The sequence below is a fragment of the Lissotriton helveticus genome, chromosome 6 (genome assembly GCF_964261635.1).
Source record: "Lissotriton helveticus chromosome 6, aLisHel1.1, whole genome shotgun sequence".
NCBI lineage: Eukaryota > Metazoa > Chordata > Amphibia > Caudata > Salamandridae > Lissotriton > Lissotriton helveticus.
In genome coordinates this window covers 721,165,625-721,185,493 of record NC_136067.1, presented here as the reverse complement: position 1 = coordinate 721,185,493, position 19,869 = coordinate 721,165,625, and the positions used below count along the sequence as shown (strand labels likewise).

The 19,869-nt window shown below is 42.6% G+C and overlaps 1 protein-coding gene across 2 annotated transcripts in view; it reads right to left on the bottom strand.

The window, feature by feature from the left end:
- The window catches only part of FBXL4 (F-box and leucine rich repeat protein 4), a 301,153-nt gene that overhangs the window by 249,059 nt on the left and 32,225 nt on the right, over positions 1–19,869 (bottom strand). Inside the window, exon 3 of one of the 2 annotated variants that reach the window (XM_078648219.1) lies at positions 7,484–7,559. The exons of the other annotated variant lie outside the window; for it this stretch is intronic. The gene's annotated coding sequence lies outside the window, so the exon portion shown is untranslated. The remainder of the gene's footprint in view (positions 1–7,483; positions 7,560–19,869) is intronic. 2 annotated transcript variants of the gene reach the window in all.

Genomic DNA, 19,869 nt, shown 5'->3' with positions numbered 1-19,869 from the left:
TGAAAGTGGATTACCTGTGGGCAGGTGATTTCAGTTGTTCCATCTTGGGCTGTTCCATTTGGCTTCTGATTGCATTGATTAAGTCTGTCCATTTCTTTAAATCGATACTGGATATTATTGACATTTTTGACGTTGTACTTATTTTTTCTTTGAGTTACTGAGCTATGTGGTAAGACTGGAGAGAGGGTTATTGGAGTTTTTGGGTGACATTCAGAGGAGTGGACAATCCCTGAGGTTCGCCTGCTAATGTGTGGGCTCGAGATAAAGGCATGAGTGGCAAATTTGTAACCGAGACATGGTTCTCCCTGCTATTAGCAGTTGTTTGTAAAGTGATTCTGTTGATTTAGCACTTCCATGATCTTACAGGGACCTAAAGTGTATCTGTTATTAGGCAGAAAATAAGAACATCTGGGTTCTTTCCTGAATTACACTAGGAATAAACAAGCCTTGACCAACCTTCTGAACTTAAGTGGTTTTCAGTAACTCTGATGTTTGCAGACAAGTAGCTCCATAGACTTGCCCCATGAATGGGGAATGTAGTGCCACCAATGGTTTCTTACCTGTAAGCAGAAGTTATTAAACGTGGTGCCAGTGCACAACAGCCAGTGCACAACATAAAAGCCTGTGTAGGGAATATTTTGTGATGTTTGTGTGAATGGATTTTGGTCTTTTGCCATTAATAGCTGTGTGTGTGATGCACAATAGTTTGAAAGCATTGATACATTTGTGCTGTATATTGGCTGCAGATAGTGCTAGCTACTTTTTATTTGTAAAAATTAAAGTACTGATTTGACATTGATGTTATTGAGTGCTATATAACGGAGAAAAAGACAGAGCTGAAGCGGTAAGAAGCTTGCTCTCAGAGCTCTCTGCAGCACTTCTTAACCAAGAGATCCCAAGTGATCAGTGCTTCTACAATTAGTTTCTTTTAACATACAATTAAAGCAGCAATGATGATGAACAGAGTTATGATTGCATAAATCACCACCCAGCGCCAGTGGAGGTGAGTGCGAAACGGCACCCAGCCTACACCTGTGAAGTGTGCCCACTGCTGAGTGCCCCCCCTAAGGACGCAAGCCTCACCAAGACAATAAGGTGTGGAGCTAAGCCAGCGGAGGAAGCCATGATGGAAGTTTTGGAACATCAACAACTTAACCACACCAAAGACTTAGAAAATCCTTGTGAGATTTTGCACTTAATATTCTTAGAAAAATAATCAGCCAAACTGGGAATAGAAATAGCCTCCATTATACTCTGAAACAAACGGCTGGTAAAAGTTTCTCCATAAAGTAGCATGGCCTAAAATACACCTGTACAGTTAAATATTCTCTTTTCTGGATCCTCAATGCCATTCACTCCCAAATGTTGACATACATCTCTATGTCAAAGGAATTTTACCCACATCAGTATCTCAATGCTGAAGCCACCATACTGAAAGGAGGTTGGCCTTACTGACCTGGAGAATAAACAAATGATACCCCCTCTCCAGCCCCAAATTAAATTTCTTCAACTGTCTTACACAATACATTCTAACAGGCTGACTCAGAGAAGAGATTGACATGAGGGCTAAAGAAAAATCTACAAAGTAAAATCACTTGGATAACTAGTGACACATTCTTAGGACCACAGATCCTCCCCAATCAATAGCCACTTCCACAAATCACACAGAGTGACTCATGCTCTATGCCAAAGGCAGATTTAAGGTCTCCAACTCTGGTTACCAAGAAAATGAATATTAACTACAAAAGAAACACCTATGCAAATGGGTCCAACTTTTTTCACTCTAAAACATGAAAACATAATTGAGGACCTTGAATAGAATGCTGTCACCCCAAGCAAAAATGACATCTGTCAAAATAAGCACATCCACTAATCGGACTTTGACCAATTCATGGAAAGTCACTATTGAGTCCAAACTTGCGCACATAATCTTCAACAATTTCTGGCACTGATTTAATCAATCAATCAATCAATCAATCAATTTGTAAAGCGTGCTACTCACCCATGAGGGTCTCAAGGCGCTGAAGGGAGGGGGGGGGGGTGCCGCTACTGCTCGAATAGCCAGGTCTTGAGGTGTTTCCTGAAGGTGAGATGGTCCTGGGTCAGTCGTAGGTGTGTGGGGAGGGAGTTCCATGTCTTGGCTGCCAGGTAGGAGAACGATCTTCCTCCGGTGGTGGTTCTGCGAATCCGAGGGACGGTGGCGAGGGCGAGGCTGGTGGAGCGGAGCTGGCGGGTGGGAGTGTAGAACGACAGGAGGTTGTTGAGGTACTCGGGGCCCGAGTCGTGGAGCGCTTTGTGTGCGTGGGTGAGCAGCCTGAACGTGATCCTCTTGCTGATGGGGAGCCAGTGCAGGTTTCTCAGGTGGGCAGATATGTGGCTGTGGCGAGGGATGTCGAGGATGAGTCGTGCGGAGGCGTTCTGTATGCGTTGAAGGCGTTTCTGAAGTTTGGCTGTGGTTCCTGCGTACAGGGCGTTTCCATAGTCCAGTCGGCTGGTGACGAGGGCCTGGGTGACCGTCTTTCTGGTTTCGGTGGGGATCCACCAGAAGATCTTTCGGAGCATGCGCAGGGTGTTGAAACATGAGGATGAGACTGCGTTGACTTGCTTGGTCATCATGAGCGAGGAGTCCAAGATGATCCCAGGAAACTGTCCCATGCGATCACCTCAAAGAATGTTCATAGGAGGGCATTATCAGAACAGAAATCAGAATGACTGGACCTGCTCTTCTGTACTTGGAACACACACCATTGGAACAATAGCTTTCCTGACCTCCTTAGGATATCAGGCCTTATAAAATTTCCAGGGAATGAGCCTTGCTACCCACATGAAGAAACGCCCGAGAGGATTGTACATTTATGAAATTGTCATAGTAATGATAATTCAAGCAAATCATATACATCCTGCTTGTTTAGATTCCCTTTTTTGATTGGGGTACTGCCCAATCCAACTCAGACATGTGATTAAACACTACCCTCTCAACCTAGGAATACCCTTTCCCAATAATGCCACTCAGGTCCCCCCAAGCAAGTAACATGTCATTAGGACTAAACCACTACATGCCCTTCAGAACTTCTCATCGTCCTAAGTTGAACCCAAATTCCAAACATAACCTAGGTCACCAACAATCCCTATTCATACTCCTGAACAAATTGCAAAGCACCCAAGATCATCCTAAATAACTCCCACTTAGTAGTAAAAACACACAACCAATGTATACAATCAAGGAAAAAGAATGTGCCGTCTTACAGGTGACACAGACCTGGGTTTCATTAGATGCTGGTACTTCGCTCTACATCCCTATGCAACTAGACTTTAAAATCCCATTGAAGAACTGTACGTGTGTCAGAGGCAGAGATATAGTATAGTAGATTAGTGTCTAGAGTTCATTCACATTATTTCAGGACCCACACAGTCCACAAATCATGCATTTCAAATGGTGTTTGTTCTACTGTTGCGTCATAACTTCATAATCAAATGTCAAGTCCAAATCTTTGACAAACCATGCCTTGCTTACATTCTCGATTTCAGAAAGCAATCAAACAAAAATGAAATTTTTGAAGGCTAAATTATGAACAGGCTGCACCACCCATCAGATGCTAATGTAAAAGATCTTCTACACTGAATAAACAAAATAGAACTAGAACTATTAGGGCTCTGCAACTCAAAAATTCTTTAAGCAGTTATACATGGTAGCAATGAGCCTGAAAATAGAATGAGAGTGGTGAAAGATCCCAACAGCAACTTAAAGAAAGCAGCAAAACACCACACAGTATAGAAGGCAAAGGCAATTATGAACCTACTCAAAGTGAGGCAACTTCTCAAATATTTCGAAGAAGTAACCAAGCTGGATTCATTAAAATATGTTCCTATCCACCAAGGCCAACAGCACTACAAGAACATAATGTCATTATTTGACAATTAGTGTTACACTATGAGTTAACATATAAGATAGCCTCAAAGCTCTTCCCAGTGACCAGATCAATGTAACTACCATAAAGTAATTTTCATCTTTCATTCCTGTGAGCAGCACAAAAATCCTCAAAGCTGCTCATAAGCTTCAAGTCTTGAATATCTCACTTGATCCTTGCTTGGCTGCTACAATAAAGAAAGGTTTGCCATCAATGGAACAGCATCTACTGGGAATTAATAATGCTTCATTCTCTAAGGAATAGTGCAGGGCACCTTAAAGTATACACTTGTTCCTCCCTCACTAAAGAACCAAAAGGCTCCAGCAAACTCAAGACATGTGCCCAATCCCCCATTTATTAGTAAACACATGGTGGAAAACCCAACAACTGCAGACCTATTTTACACATTTCAGATCAGGGGGGAAGAACCAAGACTGCAATTTTTGACTTTAGAGAACATCTGTCCAACTTCCTTGATGCTGCATAACTGGAATCCTCACCATCTATCCCCAAAGGCAGTGGCAACACTAGAGTCAATGCAAAACCATCTATAAATTAAGCCAGAATCCATCACTACGGATGTGGCATCAGTACAGTTCCCATCATCTATCTATACAGGGATTGACATCACCTCCTTACTTAAGCCAACTTATCAGGCCGTCCCACAGCCTGGGCAGCACCAGATATGGGCAAATACAGACATGGTGTTACATGTTTGAACCAAGAAGGTTCTTCATCAAGAAACCTTGCTCCACTTCAATTATATACAAGTTAAGAATATATCATGTGCCTCACAGGACACCAACCAACCCTACTGTCACATCAAGAGCTGCACCACACAAATGCTCACATAACATCTTGATAATAAATAGACCCAACCTCATACACACCACACTAACCGCCTAATACCCTAAAACTACCAAACTTGCACTCCAACTCATGCTCAATAACCCACACTCTGCAGTATTCCAGACACTAGACCTACCACAACTCTACACTCTCTTCAACAAAGAACCATGGCTCACCCCCACATTCTATATTTCCTGGTTCCAAAAGCCAACAGCATCCAGAGTGCAGAGCATGAACAACTGAGAAGGAGGCCTTGCCATCATCAGTTAGTCCTCCTGGTCCTACAGCATAGGTAAGCCAACATAACTAAACTGCATGGAGGTCTTCAAATGCCACTTTCCACTCTTTGCAAATTAGTCCAACACCACTTGAACACAACAAGTACTTTGCAAGCAAATGCTCATACCACCTCATCTGATACATTCACATACCATTATACTGCAACTTCAACCTCCCGGATTAAGAATGCAGGAAAAAGGACAAGAGACACCCTTCTGGTACAGCATGCCACCCACAGAGACTCCAGTTTGAAGATGTGACATTTGATTTTCTCTAGAACACCAACTATCACATGCAAGCTTCACTTAGCCTTGGAAAGAACAGATCACCTTGCCATACCCCTCATTATAGCCAGTGTCAAACCAATGCAATGAATGCCTCAAGATCAATCAGTGGCAACCATTGCATGCACAACAACCAATAAGGCTTGGAATGATGCTCAAATTCACCAACACAACACTTTATTTGAAGGTTCCTTCTGATCCCGATAGCCAACATCTCAAATACCTCTTGCACCTCATTCAGACTTGGATGTCCAGCACCTAACTGAATCTTAACCCTCACCAAAACAGAATTCCGCCTATTTGGCCAGAATAAGCAAGAATTATTCCAAACCTGCCTCAAAGACATAACCACAAGTGTATTAATACCCTATTTCTTGATAAATGCCAAAGTCACTAAAATTCTTCTTGGACAATAACCTCATGCTCAAGGAACACATCACCAAGAAAGCTGAGATGGTCTGCCACCAGTTCTCTTAAATGAAATTGAAGATGTACCTCCCATCTGGATAGTGGCAGGCAATGCCATAAATCCATGGCTTCCACACAGGCTCCCCCTACAAGAATCCTACAAGCCATAGGATACATCATCAAGGGCCTGAAGAAATATAACCACATCACATCACATCCACTCTGATGGAACTCCACGGGCTACCTTTGCCACCCACAGCATCTTCAAATCTAGCTGCATCCTCTACAAAGCCATCACAACCAGCAACCCTGCCTAACTGCCGCTCACAATCTCCTGCAGATATGTAGCACTCTGCACACCTGCAGCATTATGAGTCTGAAACGAAGGATAAACCAAAAAAAAGGAGAAAAAAATAAAAATATATTCCTTTTATCCATGCAGGACTGTAAAGACATCCTTGTATCATTCCGGACTGCTCATACCCTGCTCCAAATTTAGGGAAGAGCTGAAGACGCACAGCTTAACATAACATTATGATAAAACAGCAATCCACAATTGTTCTTAAAAAGCAGCTGGCATTACAATCGTATGTGGATCTTATCACTCACCATGTACAACACTACAGTGCCTTTTGAATAGGTTTGCAACATACAAGTACCACACAAATACATACTTCTCGACTCATTCACTGCTTAGAATCTGGAGAATCATAATATGCAGCTGGAGCATCTCGGAAAAATGGGCCGCTATCAGACAACACTTAAAGGCTTATCATTAGTTCTCTAAAAAGTAGGTCATAAAATTAAGAGTGTTCATATGCACCATCCATGAAACAGATATCATTTAGGGGGTCGCATTCTTCTACTGTTAGATATTTATGACAGCATTAGATCACATGTTAGCCTGGAATAAACGTTCTTTTTGTACAGCCCATGTGATGGAAAACTGATTCAAAGCAATCAGCACGTATGTGCTCTGCTTTAATCATCATTGTTGTGTCTATCTGATATATATCCTTTAACTGTACTCTCCTCACTGGTATTTTTCAGATTGTGTAAACTTCATATGGGACTCATCAACCCTGAGGTGCAGGTACAATTCTTCAGTAATCCTGAATACAATAATAGCCAGCTCAGGTCTTGAATGATCAAGAGTACAACAGCAATCATTCAACGCATACTTTGTCCCTTATACAAGACTTTTTGCAAGACAGAATGATGTATAAACTTGGAAGCGAAGGAGAGCAGAAAATGGTCCATAAGTATGGTGAAACAGAATTTAAAAAGCATATGCACTGTTATAGAAGAGCCATGATTGACATACCAGTCAGTATAATTCCAAAAGCATACAACTGTGCATCTCAAGAAGAGTGTATGCCAATCAAGGTAAAATAATTGTACATAAGAAAAAGAGTCCCATAAAAAATAACAGAGAATCGCATGTGAGAGCTTATAAACCAGAAGAGTCAAAGAACTAGCGGGGAGTGCAGGTAACAGTATTATGATGCAGAAGCCCATGCATTTTAACAGCATGTGATAAGTGAACATAGATTATAGAGGTCTGAGGTAAAACAGTAAGAAAAGCAGAATATAAGCCTAAAACACAAGGCAAAATCTGCCATGTCCATAAGCTTTGATAAAAGATGTTACCGTAAGAAAGTTCACCCTATAAGAGTAGCAAGAAGAAAAGGATTGTAAAAATAGAATGATGGAAAACGTTAAATCGCAATGCGTATATATGACTGGTTAACTTACTGAGTAAGGGATTGGAATCTGGGGTAGCCGATGGCGGATAATGTGACCGCTCATGAATGCTGCGCAATGTAACAATCTGGAAGAGAGCAAAGAGATATTGATACAAAGGAAACGGGCATAAGACTTGTGAGGACTAGTCATTTGGAAATGATTATCTGGATCTGTGTGACTGTTGCCCAGGTTATATTTCATTTAAAAGCAGTGGTCCATAATAAGAGTTGGAGATAACGAGTAAAGTCGTTTTTATTATAATCTATGCAAGGACATGTCTTTAGATATAGAACATCCTCGTGAATGGAATGTTATGGAAGAGAATAGTCAGTTAAAAACATAAGAGGTGCCGCTGAAAGAATGAGGATAGACATAACGTGATGTATAGGTTAGGAACCAGCGGTTTACAAGGTAAATATTAACAGCATGGTTAATAGTATCAAAGTTACAGGGTTGTGGAGTGAAAATGCTACTGAATAACCGTGAAGGAGAAAGGGGCCTAAATAAATGGAAGGGGCTGAAGCAAGCCCCAAATGGTAATAAGGTGCGGAACTTGGTTGTACCCAAATGGCCGACAGATGTGAAGTGATCCGCAAGCCCGGCACCGCACTACGGCTTAAACTGTCCCTGAAAAGGTGCCAGACCCTAGAGACTGCAATTGAGAAAATGGGGAGCAAAATGACTCAGGAAAGGGGCACAAGGTGGCTGTAAGAGGGCAAGCAGAGACGTTGAGCGCTGCGGAATATAGGCCTAGTGGATGCACATTACTAACTTGATGTTTCCGATCTGCAGAAAGGGGCCTTACTATACTGACAAAACTGATAGGATGCCATGGGGCAGGTGTCCTCAGCAGTTGCCACGAACCAGCTACACTGCAGCCCACACCATAAGGCAGTGGCGATTCAATGAATCAGGTGGGCTCACTCGACTACTCCGAAAATGTGCTATCTTCGCCGTATTCACCTACAGCTGAACTACATCTTTTGGGAAACAGGATTTTTCACAGTCCACTGGAGCAGAGGCTCACAGATGGGGAGGCGGCAGCAGATGACACAGCTAAACATTAATAAACAGGTGGCGACACTCTTATCGACCACAGGCTAGTCGAGAAGATATACCGTACAAACTTACAAATACCCGCTTACCCTGGAACAATTCATTTCTAAATGGGTGTAGCCTGGGGACACATGGAAACGGTCGAGTGCCTCTGCGCTCCAGTGCCCATTGCCCGCAGAGTCCTTTTTGCTACAATATGGGAGTGTTCCAAGGAGGCACACTTAACAAGGGGGCGCTTGGGAGCTGATGGTTCCCGATGCAATACTCGGAAGGTCATGAGGAACTGCCCTAGGGGGTCAGGAGATGAAGAGGGCCCGTTGGAGGACAGTCAAGGTGGTGGCTGGTCGCCGGGACTGACTGACCGCATGGCTGACCTCCGCGGATTTAGCTCCCCTGGTTGGGCCCAAGCAAAGGGTTGCAACCGGAGAGCAGGCCTCAGACTAGTGGGGCAATCAGGGCAGGAAGGCGGCCTCAGACAATGGGCCAGAGCACAGCTTGACCCTCATCAAGGAGTGTGAAGGAGGTCAGAGGCCAAGGTGATTGTGCCTGGCGGGGGGGGGGGGACTGTAATGGCCCACTAAGGATTGGTGTTTTTCTCTGCCCATTCCCATCCTGCGCTGTGGCGGGGGAGGTAGTGGGTTTTACTGGTTATCGGGCACCAGCTACACCGATGCAAGACAAGGTGGCAGTGGAGATGATCGCCTCGGCAGGACGCTGATGGCCCAGCACCAGGACCTTGATCACTAAGAAGGGTCCACATCAAGGTGGCGAAACAAAAGTAGCCAGAGGCCATCTTCACATTGCTGGAGGCTAAGGGGAGCCAGATGCAGGAAGTCATCAACCGGAGCCTGGAGGCACATACAGCAGCTATTTTGATGGCCATCAATGACACCAAAACAGCGATCAAGTTCAAGATCGATTTGATGGCCCAGGAGGTGTGCCTACTCTGCAATGGAAGAAAAATTCCTAGGCAGTTACAATAATTCAAATTACATCAGTACATTTTTAACATGACATGGGGGATAACCCGAACTCAGTGCAAGAGAAAGCCAACTATTTAAAACATGTAGAAATCTAGCTTTATTCAAATGTATCTAAAATTAGGCATAAAAAGCAAGAAAGAATAAAATTGATGCATTATATATCGGATACAATGTGTTCACCATTTGTTACAACAGGTGAGCAGTTGATCCAAAGAACACTGATTGAACATAAACATATATTACATAAACATACATTTGATTATAACAAACATTTGTAGACTGAAACTGATATGGCGTGGCTGGGTGATGAAAGTTCTCAACGCGCGTTTCGGCACTGGAAGTGACTTCATCAGGAGGGCCACAAATGTTTTTCCTATAGATTAATCAAAAGATATAATTCTTTCAAAACATGAATTCATTCGAATAAATAAATTTGAACTGAGTTCAACAATCTATGGGTTAGGTTAGTTACTCAAAAGTTGCCAAAGGGGTTTTCAAGAGAAGTCTAAGATTCACACAAGATTGTGTAGACAATCACCAATGTAGATCAAGTCAGAGTTGGTATGAAAAATGAGAATCACCTGAGGTGTATTTACAAGTAATAGGTGTCAGACATGAAACTAGGTCAGACCCCGGGGGACCAGGAATAGAGACAAGTGATTAGAGTAGGAGATACAAATAGAAGTTACTGGACTTTACAATGAGCGAGAGCCTGCTCTGGACAGATCGCAAGAATCTTGCAGATAGGGTTAGTGACACTGTGGCAGCACTAATAAAACTGACACCTAAGATGACTAGTGATCCCCACCGACTAGCACTAATGGAGAAAGAGACTGCCGCCCTGACTAATAAGCTGGATGACGGAGGGTTGCTTGTGTCACAATAATATCCTGATAGCGGGGGTCTCTGAAATGGCGGAGGGACCCTCCACGGAATTGTACATTGAGGACCTCCTGGGCTCGATGGGATTGGGAGGTCACCCCTCTAGACTGTTCACAGTGGAGCACGCTTATCGGGTGCTGGGAAGGTCACCGAACTGAGAGCTATTGTTGCATGACTTTTAGGTGGCATGCTTCCTTGGCTTCTGGCAACTGGAGTGTGTGACTGAACATTAATTTAGACTACACCACCAGAGTGCAAAAGAAGAGAGAAACCTTCCTAGAGGTCAAGCGGCACCTAATGCAACTGCACTCCACTTTCCGGTGACACTGCAGGGCAGTTGCCGAGACATGGAAATGGCTGGAGGCGAAGGGGCATCCAATTCCCAGTGATCTCGCCAAGGAATGCCCTAATGACTGGAGGAAATTGAGATCAAAGCGCACACCACGGTGACTGCCCAGAGCTAACCCCCACTAGGGGCCAGGCGGAATCAGAACGGGCAGAAATACAGCACCACTAGGCCTGGTCCATGGAAAATGGATGGGAGGTATTGGAAATGGACAAGGAAACTACCGAAGGGGAGACCTCTGCTACAGAGGACCAACAGGACGAACTGCAGCCACTGGTGGTAATCCCCCAATTACTTCCGACATGACCCTCTAGGCAGTCTCTGGATGTTCTGCTGGGCCACGGCACACTATCTCATGTACCACATGCCATGGCACATGGACTGGTTGCAAAGCAGTTAACCAAGGAGGGAGGGGGGCCTCACGCATTGGGGGGTGGGTAGTTCTAACCTTGCTGCATAAGGTTATAGGGTGGGGGGGTTGGTCCGGCAAAAAGCCAGAGCGCAATTGTGGGCAAAACAGGGGAGAATACACAAGCTCGGGGATAAGGCAGGGAAACTGCTGGCTGGTGAACTGCAAAGGGAGACAGAGCTGGATACACAGAGTACGAGGGAGGCCGAGATATCTGATACAAATGAAAAGTAGGAGATTCCCAGGCCTTGGCGGGCTACCTATTGAGTTCTTAAAAAAATGTATCCACTCACAAACAATGTGATCCATTACGGGCTTTGTTCAGGGGACAGGACCTATGGCAAGCCTCAATTGTGCTTACCCACAAGAAGGGAAAGCCGCTAGTGGAATGTGAATCTCATCGACCAATCTTATTACTCAATATTGAAACCAAAGTGCTGGTGCAGGTCTTGGCAAACCGCCTGCTGAAAGGGGTGGATTCTCTACTGGCCACAAACCAATCGGGATTCATTGCATATAGAGCACCGAAACATAATCTCAGGCGCCTATTTGGTTGCCTAGCAACACTCCTGTTCCTGAAGCTGAAAAGGTGGTTGATTCCATGGAATGGCCCTGTTTGATGCTCTTTCAGACTAAAATGGGCTTTGGCCCGTCCTTCTTGGACTGGGTTAAATTGATCTATAGGGACTCCATGGCACAAATGAGACTGAATGGTACTGGGTCGACTGAAATGCCACTGGGTTGAAGAACCAGGCTGGGCTGCCCACTGTCACTCCTATTATTTAACGTGGCTATCAGGTCATTAGCAGCGTGGATACAAAGAGATGCACATATCCGCGGCTTGCGATAGTATCCCCACTGGGAGGACGTAGTCTACCTACATGCGGATGATATTTACCTATACCTGGAAGACTCAGACTGTTCCATTCTACAGATTCCTGAGATTATGTGCATATTTGGGTCCTGAGCAGGCATTCGCATCAATTGGAACAAATCAGTGGCCTACCCCCTAACAGACTGGAGGCCAAATGAGACTGGGTCCTGCCCTAATAGGTGGAACCCCAGTGGCTTTACTTACCTGGGGATTTACATTACGAAGGACCGGAAGCTCTTCTTGAATAACAGTCTAAAAAAGATATTAGCCCAGTATATAAGTGATGTGGGGCACTGGCAGATCTTGCCCTTAATGTTGATGGGGAGAGTGGCACTTTACAAGATGATATACGGACACAAATTCCTCTACACCCTGCAGAGCACCCCCTTTTGTGGTTCCCGATCAGTTTTTCAATCAAGTGGACAATGTCAGCAGACTATTGCTCTGGCAAACTGACACGGAAGCCCTGGGACGGGGTATTGCCCTGCATAATCTGAGGATTTACTGCTGGGCGGCAAAGCTAGTGGTCTTCAAAGACTGGATATTCATGGATATTTATCTTGAAGAGTTTGATTAAAGGGAAATGCCCATTTGCTCACATTCAATGATGTCAGGCTTAAACTTAAATAAGGTGAGTTAAGTTACTATCTAGTTAAGAGTAGTCACACACGTATGCCATATATAGTGGTGTCTAGCACAAACGTGATCTCACTATATATATTTATATATAAGCAGAGTGTTTTTGAAGGACTGCAGTTAAGGCATTCTTTATATATTTACAGTTGAAGGAGTCCACACCAGCGGATGAGGTTGTGTTTGGTTTACTGTGATAACTAATGTGGTTGTTTGAGTCCCCTCAAAACATGTTGGCAGAATGGGATGTTGAAACCATTGTGTTTTTATAGGGCATCCCAATTTAGATTTTTAATAATGATATGGGTACTCACTGAATAAAACTATCCAATGTTTACCCATACACATTGTTACTTTAGCTGGATCCCTGCATCTGGACAGAATACTATTATATAAGAGCTTGCATTTTCAGTAGAGCCCATCCAGGTGGTACTGACCAACCTGGACGAGGGGAGACACCATGGATGAAGCATGCCACCATTTAGTGGGTGAGGTGTCTTCTCCTACTGTTTCAATAACCGTGTAGGTTAGTGGCATTCAAAGTAAAAAAATATAGGAACAAACAGTCCCTGAGCTCTCACAGTTTGTGGTGTAGAGATTAGGTAACAATGCTAATCAACGCACCAACTATCGTCCAATTTCGTTAATCAACACAGATATGGAAATATTAGCCAAAGTGCTCGCGAAATGGCTGAAAATGTTTACCCAGCCTTATGCATGAATCACTAGTAGGCTTTGTGACTGGCTGATCATCAAGTAACCACATGCGGTTATTGACCAACATATTATGGCAGGTGAGGAAAGACTGAGAGGACAAGATATTGCTGACATTAGACTCTAAAAAAGAAACTGACAGGGTTGAGCAGGGATATTTATTTCATATGCTTGAAAGAGGAGGAATGTGACCAAATTTCTTGCCAAAATTAAAAAAGGAGATATATACAGACACGACCATGCAAATATACTGTGGAAGGGCACATATCCCAGACTTTCTTATCTACGGTAGGACAATACAGGGATGCCATACCTCCCCACTTTTGTTTCAAGTGGTCTTAGAACCATCATCAGTTGCTATCAGACAGACAAATCAAACACAGGGAATAGAGACTGCAGTGGAGCTTCCGAAAGTTATATGCAGACGATATGCTTCTGACGCTCAGTGATCCTGATGAATCGATGCCATGCATTTTGTCACTTTTCAACGCCTTTTCTGAATTCTCACAGTAGAGAATTAATTGGAGTAAAAAATCACTAGTGCCAACGAAATACCCGACTACACTCACAGCTAATGACTATGGGTTTGCATGTAAGACCTCCAAATTGAAATATTTGGGCATTTTCGTTAATAGGGCACTGGACAACCTACAACCCTTACCAACTAAAAGTGACACAGACTTTCTTAGATCCTCCTCAGTACAACTCTTGTTGTGGGGCAGAGTGCAAGTTGTGAAAATGATGATGGTCTGCAGATTTAATTACGTTCTAGGAATGATGCCGATCCAAATCCCTAAAATGACAGTACTTGCTATAAACAAATGCATCAAAGACTTTGGGGGTGAGCAGGAAACCTAGGTTTAAACTTTCTAAAGCCAGGAGGGCTCCACCTACCAGACATGTATCTGTACTACCTCGCATATCTACTATCACACTTGGTATAATTGCTGAATGACAGCACCAAACAAGCAATGTGGGTATCAGTGTAGCATACTTCTTTCAACGCCCCGCCTGGTTTAAGCATCCTGTACAGTAAAACAAAGTTCGAAAACCATGCTGTTTGCCTACAGTAAATGCTATGTTGACAAGTTGGAGGGACTCCAGTACATAAATAGGGATGAATGACCTACACCTAGACGCGCCACTATGGTCCAGCGCTGATGTCATGAACGGACGGGAAGTGATTCGATGAGTGATGTGGGATGTTTGTGCGGATTAAAGCAATGGGTGGCCTTTACGAAGGCGAAACACTCAAACAATTTAAAACACTTAATAATGACTTTGGCCTACTGTTTTCACAACAATGGAAACGTAGGCAATTGAGGTACTGTTTGAGAAGTAGCTTTTGTCCTGACCCCATATTATTACATGAATCACCAATACAAAAATAGTTGGCAGCATCGGGGAAACGCAGAAGTACAGTCTCCAACATCTATAAGATTCTTATTTACAAGTTATACTCAGTCTTCACATGCGGCTTGTAATTAAGACATTGGCAAAAGTCTTTTGACATAGACTACAAAAACAAGGACTGCACAGCCTTAACAGGGATCCATGATCAGGACCTTCGAGAATCCAGACTCAAGTTCCCATATTTTAAAGTGCCAAACAAATGGTATTTGACCCCATATAAATGAAAAAAGCCTGACTCATTCCACCCATATCACATTACCCAAATATTGTGACAGCTGACATAAAATACACAACACCAGTCCTAGCCTGTTTAAAGAATCAGCCAAATTAGCCATCTTACACAACATGTCAGACACAAATGACATCACTTCTTATGGGAAACAGTGGATGTCAACAACCTTAATTCTGGCAAACATTTGTGTTCTCTGCCATTAGCATACCATAAATACACTAACCCACCAAGAATGGTCGTCAAAACATTTTAGATTAGCTACATGAGCAAAATATTGCACAAAATTCGGGACCGCATCCCTATGTTTGATTGTATTTAGAACCTGTTTTTACATACCAAGGATACCCAGGGTGATGGGCCCTCACAGACACGTCCTTTGATAATCAGCAGATATACCAACCAATAACAGTGGAGTAGCCACAGTAGTTGGTGTGTACCTTACATGGTACTATACATAAGCAATGTGTAAGAGGGTTATCATTGAGACAGGACAATTGTGGCTGTTATTGCAGTGTATGCTACCACAAAGTCTACTCCTGTTTCTTGATGTGTTAATTTTATATTTTTATTTCGATTAATAGACCTGGTCGATGACTTCTATGAATAGAACAAAGAGATTTTAGAAAAGATATTTGAAGAATGTGGGAAAGGGACCTTTTTCTTACACAGATATATTCCTTTTATTAATCTCCCCCCTTCAATGTCTTGCCTCTGGCATTCCTCCTATCGCTGGCTCTTTCACTTTCCTCCTACCTTAGTCATTGCTCTTTTCTATAAAATACACCATGTACATAAGGTATTACTGTTTCAATTCATGTTGACCCTCAACAAGCAGGTGTAACCCTCGCAAGGGAGGGGTAAGAGGCCTGTATTTGATAATGGTAGGAATATGGGGATAACGTGACAAACACATTTTTGGGTAAGGAATGTAACATCATTGTACTACTCGTCCGGATCATGATGGCCTTTTCTATCCATGGGAATTGTCATTGGGGTCATGTATGATGAAAATTAATAAAGAAGCTATAAAAAAAAGTAAACCTAAAAATTAATAAAGAAATTATAAAAAAAAAGTAAACCTAATTGGTAGGTTAGTACAAAATAGACAGGGTAGAGGTTGTAGGTAGATAGAAAAGTTACATTGAAAATGCAAAATTATGTGAAAGTATTTATAAAGTATGATCCAACTGCCCTAAGAATAAGAGGGTGATAAGTCAAACTTAAAACAATATATTATCTCAAGAATTAGGCCAAAGCAGCATCAACCATCAATTTAAAATATTAGACAGAATTATCGTGTCAGTCAGGAATGTGGTTCTTACCTTGAGGAGTGCTAGTAAAAGTAAAGCCATACAGAATGTGCAATGCACACAATAGCCTATTTAAAATTACCACAGGAAATGACGTATAACCCCAGTTAAGATGTGCAGCAAGTATAACAGCGTCAGTGGTCATCATACTGTAATGGTTTGGAAAATGAGAATTACATTGATATGTCTATCAATATCGAATATGTGGTTGGACAGAACACGAAATGGAGAAAACAAGAAATGACGGTTATACATTAAATTGATGGCTGAGGCAGGATTAACTTACAGTATGTTAAGGGAATGAAAGCAAATGACTTGCATGGGACGTATATTGAAGACAAGTGCTATAGTGGACGCATTGCGAAGAACTGTATGGTCAAAGTAAAATTCCAATAACAATCCAACTGTATACTGAAAATGAAAAAACTATTTTGAAATATGACAGAAATATGTTGTGATGAAAGGTGAAGGATAACAAAGGAAGTATACTGATAATTACAATCACAATACTGATGAACAGAAGAATTTAAATGGTATGGACAGAAGTGCTAGGAAAAACTCTATGTAGTCTAGTTATAACTATATAAAACTAAAGCAGTCAAGAAGATATAGAGTTATGTGAAGAGTAACGTATATTGAAGCCTATAAAAGTAATGCCACTACAAATAGTACAGTAGCGAGAAGCCATTTTAATATGTGGAAAGTAAAGTTTAAGCCGTGTGAGGATCCTTGAAAGGCAAAACATTTGGTATATGATATTGGGATACAAAAATATAGCGCTATAAGAATAGTGGATTCTTAGTGCAGATTATTTCCAACACAAAGAACTGAAGAAAAAATAACGGTGTAGAATGGTGATATGAATAAGTTTCTAGTGTTCAAAGCAGCTCAATTTACTCAAATGCTGAGTTAATATAAAAAAAAGAAAATAGGTAGTAGAGTAGATAAAAGTTAACAAATAGATAAATAATTAGGCACATAATCTATTTCGGTATGCCAGTTTTATGATAGGGCTAATAGATAAACCTAACCAAGATTTCATTATAGTGGCCAGAGAGTAATAACATATTTTGAGGTAGCTGAGCTATTTGCATACGATCGTACATACAGATGACATATAACATTTAAGTATAATTCCAGAGAGAATTGTAGTTCTTTATCTTAGTTTGGTACCCTGTAAATGTCCTCTAATCTAGCATGAGTTTGTCTTAACATCAAGGTCCCATCACTCTCTCTGGGGTTAGATTTTGTTATTTCAATACCATAGAATTTGATGAGTATGTTGCTGTCGTACTGATTGTGGTTCAACATATAGGGGCCAATTACGATGGCAGGCAGACTTTAGTCTGCCCGCCACCCTTGCAGAGCTGGGACCGGCCGCCAGTGGTGCGGCGGTCCTGCACCTGCAATTAGGATGCCACCGTGGTGGTGGCATCCTCCATTCCCAGCACTGTGGCGGGCGGTGCTCACAGCACCGCCCGCCACAATGCTGCGAATGCACTGTGTGCATTGTCATGCACAAGTTGACAGGCACCGCGCGGTGCCTGCCACCTTGTCCATGACAATGTAGGGGGGTACCACAGGTACCCCCCGTGTGCACCCCCAATACCCTGGGGGCCCGCAAAGGCCCCCGTAAGCACAATCCGCATGCCTTTCCAGGCTGCTCCCCGCTGCCTTCCTAATATGGATGGCGGTGTCTATCAGACACCACCACCATATCAGGCTCCTTTTCCGGCCGGTCACCTGTGTGACCAGCGGAATCCGGCGGACGGTCTTTCCATCCGCCGAGATCCGCCGCCATACTAATATGGCGGGGGGAAATGGGTGGCAGGCGAGGTGTGTTGTAGGGCAGATCGCCACCGCCATGCGGGCTGTGGCGATCCGCCCTACATCCTAATCACCCCTATAGTGTTTAGCCAATCGTTATCTTTCATCCCAATTTCTAATTAACCCCCCCCCCAGGATACTGCATCTTTGATAAGGACATTTTGCAGCACAAAAATTGAAATTTTGCACCACATTATAGCATTTTTTTCCAGCACCTTATGTTAGGAACATGTAATAGTTATCTCCTAATCAAAACGAAATCTGCAGCTAAAACCATGATCTACTCTCTCATAATTAAAACAACATTCTGCCCAACCCCTCCCAATCTAATCTCATACTCCAAGACTTAAGGACAATGCATTAACCATCGAAATACTTTCTTTCATTGAGACTTCTTTTTATTACCACATATCAGAGCACCATCAAATATGGGAGTTCAGTATGCGCGCTGTACAAAACCTCTCCTGTTTTATGAAAAATGGCCTATAATGTTGCTTCCTCTATAACAAGAATCCAGGCCACGTATAGGGAACATATGACAACTCACTTGCCTCTTAGTGTACTAATAGAATAGTATCACTATTTTCTTAGAGTTTCCAGAAGATAAGCACAAACCTTTCATCTGGAGTGAGCTTTTTTATACTACTCCTCGAGTGCACAGAGGGATGAGTTAAGCGCGGAGCAGTTTAAAAATCATCAAATACAGCAGAGCTCAATACGTGAAATGTTTTAATGTACTGAAGTGAAATACGTCAAAATATTAATGATTTTTATTTTTTTTATTTATTAGAACCTTTATCATAGGGCCAAACCAAACCCCAGACTGGATTCTACCCATTAATTAGCTGGCTTCCCATCTGTAAGTAGTACAGCTACCGAGCAACTACTTCCCATTAGTTGAATTGGAAAGTAAGGTAAATATTTTGATTTGGTATTGCTTTGTAAATAAACAAACTCTTCTGATTTGTTTACATAGCAGTACCGTAACACAGCATTTACTTTTCATTCCCATTGCACTAATGCAAAATAAATGCTATCTTACAGTACTGCTCAGTCAATAATTCGGCACTGTTAAAGACTTGGCACATGATGCCACTGCACTTTCCAGATGTGTGCAAACAATTGTTGCTCAAAATGATGTTTTTCCAAAAATAGGTGACTTAATTTACCCAACAGTCTTCATTTTCACCCTCCCTTCTGAAATATTATTTTCCTGAGGGTCAGGAATGGCTACAAAAAAGGAGAGCGTCATGTGTAGTTTGTACCCTATGAAGGTAGGCAGGAAGGCAGGCAGGCAAATGCATGACACTTAAGCCAGCAGGGCCTTCACAGTCGACCAGGCTTTAATACGCACACCTCCTCTAGGGACAGGCCTTAGGTGGGAGTGCATGTCTGTGCCTACTGAAAGTTCCTCGTCGAGTGCGGCTTGGCTGCAAGTGCATATTGTAGTGTGCAAACCGAGGGTCAAGTGCTGTATTCAGAGTCAGGGGCCATAAAACAATAAATATATCACAGAAGCAACATTTCTTTTTTTCGCAGCTCCTGGGAATGAAATTGTGGGCATCGTACACCTTGATCAATTTTTCGGTAAAAACATAATTTAAGAAATCGAGGAAAGCTGAAAAGTCTCTGTCTAGTGTCTAACTTGTTCTTGAATTCTTTCTTGAGATTGTGGATGGTGCTGTCCACACAGATTAACCTTTATTGACATATGCC